Source organism: Podarcis raffonei, chromosome 11 (genome assembly GCF_027172205.1).
Source record: "Podarcis raffonei isolate rPodRaf1 chromosome 11, rPodRaf1.pri, whole genome shotgun sequence".
Taxonomy (NCBI): Eukaryota; Metazoa; Chordata; class Lepidosauria; order Squamata; family Lacertidae; genus Podarcis; species Podarcis raffonei.
Window position 1 is genome coordinate 23,881,686 of NC_070612.1, and position 6,000 is coordinate 23,887,685.

Consider the following 6,000-nt stretch of genomic DNA (forward strand, 5'->3'; position numbering starts at 1 on the left):
TTGTGAACTGCCCTGGGATCTTCAGATGAAGGGTGGTCTGCAATTTTAATAAATAATAATAACAAAAATAATAATAATGTGGCAGGTGAAATGAGCCTCTCTTTCTCATTTTGTAGCCTGGAAACACAACGAGCCCTTTGCTGAGCTATAATCTGCCCTTCCTGTGATGCCTCGTTCTCTATACTGCTGAGCTGATCAGAGAATACATCTCAGCAGTGGGCAAACTGTTACCTCTGATCAGCTGGGTAGCGTAGAGAATAGAGTTTGCTCCCCATGCTGAAGGAAAGTTACAACTCAGCAGCTGGGAAAATAGGGTAGGGGGCAGATTGGAAGGGGAGGTCCTGTAGGGTTCATCTGGCTCATGAGCCAGGGGTTCCCCATCCCTGGTTTGGAGAATGTGCAAAAATATAGGTGTAGATAAGCCCTCTTCTCCTCATAAGGAAAACACTCTTGTGATTGCATCGTCTCCTTCATGAAATCTCACATTTATAGATCAATATTATTGCCTCTCCAAGAAAATATCATTCAAAGCTATGGCTACCTTGGTTTTAAAAGATAGAAAGCTCTCTGCTGTCTGGAAATACAGAAACAGAACTTCGGGGAAGCTGGTGAAATTGGGTGATAGATCATTATATTCTGTCACCCTAAAACACCCTCTCCTCATTTCATTTGACTGAGCTTTGGCAGCAGTAATTGGACATATAAAGCTTTCTACCTGGGAGGCGTCAGATCAAATCCAAGCCAAGTTGTTTAATGTCCAGAAGTTGTCATCTCACAGCTGCTTGCTAACCTGTGAGAAATGGATGTGTGGCCTCAGACTAGCACTTAATTGGACACCAGGAGTGCTGATGCAAAAACTGGGGAAAGCAGCAACAATTCTTACTTGGTAATTAATTTGGGATGGCCACTGAGCCTTTGATCTGTTTTTTGGGTGGAAGGAAGACAGATGAAGTGTTTACGGAGAAAGTGCAGCACGTTCTTCACCTCTGGTATAAACCCAGCTCTGCCATTTGTAATCTCTGAAAGCCCATCTTTGCAAGTTTGCAATACGGTTCAGTAGAACTGAGCCTGTTGGATGTGGAAGGCCTCAACTGACCAGTGCCAATAGTGACATTATTAACACCTCTCCTTCAATCCCCTCAAATGTTTTGTGGCCATTTTAATTTACTTATTTTTCAATATTTTCAGTGTTTTAAAAAAGAAACCCAGAAGGATGAATGTTTAAATGATCAATAAGTGCACATATGCCACTTTTAAAGCAAAATGGTGCATGGTCCATCAATCATGTGGCCAGACTCAACTGATGTTCAGCTTGCTAGCAGTGGTGGCTGGCGTCTATTGAGACTGATGGTCAGACCACACCTAGAATAAGGTGCCCAGTTCTGGGCACCACAATTTAAGAAGGATATTGACAAGCTGGAACATGTGCAGAAGAGAGCGACCAAGATGATCAAGGGTCTGGAAACCAAGCCTTATGCGGAATGGTTGAGGGAGCTGGGTATGTTTAGCCAGGAAGACTAAGAAGAGATATGATAAAAAGGTAAACGGACCCCTGACCATTAGGTCCAGTAGTGACCGACTCTGGGGTTGTGGCGCTCATCTCACTTTATTGGCCGAGGGAGCCGGCCTACAGCTTCCGGGTCATGTGGCCAGCATGACTAAGCCGCTTCTGGTGAACCAGAGCAGTGCACGAAAACGCCGTTTACCTTCCTGCCGGAGCGGTACCTATTTATCTACTTGCACTTTGACATGCTTTCGAACTGCTAGGTTGGCAGGAGCTGGGACCGAGCAATGGGAGCTCGCTGGGATTCAAACCGCTGACCTTCTGATCAGCAAGTCCTAGGCTCTGTGGTTTAACCCACAGCACCACCCGCGTCCCACCAGAGATATGATAGCCATCTTCAAATATTTGAAGGGCTGTCACATGGAAGATGGAGGAAGCTTGTTTTCTTCTTCTCTGGAGGGTAGGACTCGAACCAATGGCTTCAAGTTACAAGAAAGGAGATTCCATCTAAACATCAGGAAGAACTTTCTGACAGGAAGAGCTTTTTGACAGTGGGACAGTCTCCCTCAGGAGGTTGTGAACTCTTCTTCCATGGAGGGTGTAAATCAGAGGTTGAATGGTCATCTGTCCTGTGTGCTTTAGTTGAGATTCCAACTCTTATAATTCTGTGATTCTGTGATTCTGTGAAGGGGTGGAAGGCAAGGAGCTCGACACCAGGTGGAGCCAGAAGCAGGCACAGCCAACTAATTCTAGTTTTGCTCTCATCCTCAGCCCTGCTGTGTTCTATGACAACACAAAGATTAAGGAGCAGGAAGTTGTCAGGCAGTGCCAATCCCTGGTTTTAAGTAAGTAAGAAAGCAAGCAAGTTGTAGCGGCAATGCCTCCTTCACCCTAATGGCCCAGTCCCCGCTACTTACTGGTATGTATGTCTCCTTGCTCTTGTGGTTAAACCACCCACCACATGAACACTAGAGTTCAACACAGAGAACACAATTGCCTAGCAAATATATTCTAAAGGTTGCCATTAGGTATAGCTTTATTGATTATACAAATGATGCAACACATAGAAGAGTGGTTTATAATGCAGCTTGGCTTTTAAGCAAGTATCCCCTCTTTTCCGTCCCCTTTCTCTTTTTCTGTATTTTTGCTTTGTTGTGCAAAATATAAGTGGCTTGCAACTAATGGGCATGACTCAAGAGTGCACAGGCACAACTAAGTTATTGGTGAAAATCTAAATCAGAACTATTTACCTGGTCCAGCTTGTCTGTCATATTATTCTGTAATGGTGAACAGGTTATTTGTATTATAGTCTCCCAAGAATCTGTTCTTCTTTTAAAACTTCGTATTTTGCTTAAAGTCAAGAAAATATTTTGCAATTGATTCTGCAATACACACAAAAAAGGGGGAAGTTGTTTACCTCAAAACAAGCTTCCCCATAAATCGTTTTTTTAAAAAAATCTGCTTTACAGATTTCCTTTTTCTCAAAACCTTAAAATGTAAGGGACCGATTTTTTTTTTTTTAGTTTAATTCCAAACTCTTGAGGAGTCTATGCAAGTGAAATGTGATTCTTTGTGGGAAAGGAAGGAAGACGGAGGCTTTATTTACACACTTCCGACCTGCATCTCCAGGGAAGTTGCTAAGCTAGATGAAAGCAACACAGATCATCACTCTTACCTGTCATCGCCTGATCTTCCAGATTGCTTAATGGTTTTTAAAATAAAAAATAAAAAATTGGGGTAATCAATCACTTTTATATACACTTTTCTTTGGTTGTTTTTAACCTTCTCAAACGCATCGAAATCTAGAGTGAGTAAAAATAGTTTGCTGAACAACAAACATTTTGCATGTGAGAGTGCTTAATCTTCCTGGATAACGGAGGAGTGAAATTGAGTGGCCCATTAACGATTATAGTTAATGAGCAATTGAGAATGAATTGAAGGGCAAAATACCTAATGATCAACAGTACCTGCCAAGCAAATGGGGTTATGTTTGCAGTTGCTTAGAAACAAGATGGGCAGGAGAAAGAGAAATTGTTTGTGATTTTCAAAAGCACCAGATTGCTTTTGCTGTTATCCCTGGGTGCAAGTAACCAGGCAAAGTATTCTGTGCATCTTCTCCTCATTTCAATGCAAGAACCTCACACTGGCTGTATTAAAATGAATGGAAGAATACAATCCACAACTGGATCTTTTAAAAAAATAGGTAGAATACATAGCAACCCATGTTAATATCAAAATCCTTATATTTTTGTTCTGCTAGAATAGGAAATGTGTAACTTCCAGCTGCTCTACACTGACTTGAAATAGATATGTTTGACTACAGCACAATCCTAAGCCATGTCTATTCAAGTATGTCCTATTCAATTCAGTGGGGCTACTCCCAAGTAAGTAGAGATAGGATTGCAGCCTTAGTACTTGGAAATGGAAGAGAGATGTGTGCTGTGACTGAGGATGCAATTAGAAACTGATGTTCTGAAGAGATTTGCTCAGGTTCTGTGTGTTGGTTACCTGATAGGTAGTTCTATCCCAGAGGGCCCTATTAAATGGTGGGGTTTTCTCCCCAGTGACACACGAAAAGAAAACCTGTGATTAGTACAGTATAGAAGATACAGCCATCTGCTGAGGGTGGGACTGCCACATAGTATAACTAGGTCTATGGACAGCTGCCTTCATTAACACTGAATACCTTTGAGAAAACAATCCACAATGAAATATTCATTTATTTAGATGATGATGATGATGATGATGATGATATATCATCACTTTATAATTCTTTTTGAGAGGGGAGAGACTCTCTCAGCCATTTATAGCATACCTAAACATGTAATGTGTGAAGGGGCCCAGAGAAATTTAGCTGTGCACCAGATTCCTTTCTCCAGATTTTCCATTCCGTTTTGCAGTTGCTTGTGATAAGAGTTTGTCTCTTTTAGAGACTTGGGAAAGGAATTGCTGCTGATTTAGTTGTCAAGAGCCAGAGAGATTAGTGTGGAGGGAAAGAAGGTGAGGCCAAGCAGCTATTTCTCAAGTGTTGGTTGTGCTGTTTTATTGCTCCAGATAGGAAGACAAAGGTGAGAGACTTAAATGCCACTGAACTTTTTTCCAGGAGATCAAAAGTGCAGAGAGAAATGTCCACAAGGAAAGAGCCAATTTAGTAGGAACTGAAGAGTTGGTCATAGAGTCAATGTCACAGAGAAAGATGTTGCAATGTGCAGTCCTGAACTAGCCCATACAGTGGATAGAAACAGACACCCCCTCCCAGCTAGCTGCCCATTTTCTTAAAAGTACTGACTTGCTGCCGAACTGGTTGTTTAGAGGGTTTGATTGTGCTCAGATGGTCAGCAGTTCTTGTCTTCTGAAGGGAGGGCCCATAGTTCAGTGGTACATGCTTTGCATTAATAAGGTCGTCTCTAGCATCACCAGTAAAAGGAACTCAGGTTACTGGTCTGAGAAAAACCTTGACTCAAGACAAAAGATGCTGCCAGTTGGAACAGACAGTGTTGACCTAGTCAAATCAAGTTTTATTCATATACCCTTTTCCTGCAGTAACTGCTCTCAGAGTGGGCTCATGCTAATAAATATGCAAGAATGCCCCATACCAATTAAGTTCCTCAACAAAGATTTGAACTGTTTCCATTCCAGTTGGTTGTTGTGTGAATAACTAGCATTTGCGCTTGCCTTACCAAGCCCTTTTCCTTTTATGTCATATCTTTTGTGTTGTAATCCTGAGGGTAGGGGGGCAGCCCTCCAAGAATCTTCTTCAGCTAAAGAGCAGGGTAAAAATGTTTCTAAAACCAAAACATAATTCTTAAACCAAACATTGCAAAATAACATGTAAAGGTAAAGGGACCCCTGATCATTAGGTCCAGTCATGGCCAACTCTGGGGTTGCGGCACTCATCTCGCTTTATTGGCCGAGGGAGCCAGCGTACAGCTTCCGGGTCGTGTGACCAGCATGACTAAGCTGCTTCTGGCGAACCAGAGCAGTGCACAGAAACGCTGTTTACCTTCTTGCCGGAGCGGTACCTATTTATCTACTTGCACTTTGTGCTTTTGAACTGCTAGGTTGGCAGGAGCAGGGACTGAGCAACAGGAGCTCACCCCGTCGCGGGGATTCGAACCGCCGACCTTCTGATCGGCAAGTCCTAGGCTCTGTGGTTTACCCCACAGTGTCACACGCATCCCTAACACATATATCTCCACTAAAAACAATCTCTTTCCCAAAGGGAAATCAAAAGTCTGATAAACACCACATCTGGAACATATTACCAATCAAGGATTTGCAGAGCATTTAACAATATTTTCTTTGAGGGCTACCAAAAATGTAGCAATGGTATATGACTGTCAGTATTAGGCTGTGGTCTAGGTATCAGCAGTGGGGAAAGGTTCATATTATTAATGTATCTAGATTTACAGATGATATTGGCAGTGGGTGAGTGGCAATTAATTATGCTTTCTTCTTAAATTGAGTTTGGAATGGATTTCTGGAATCTGCGCCCT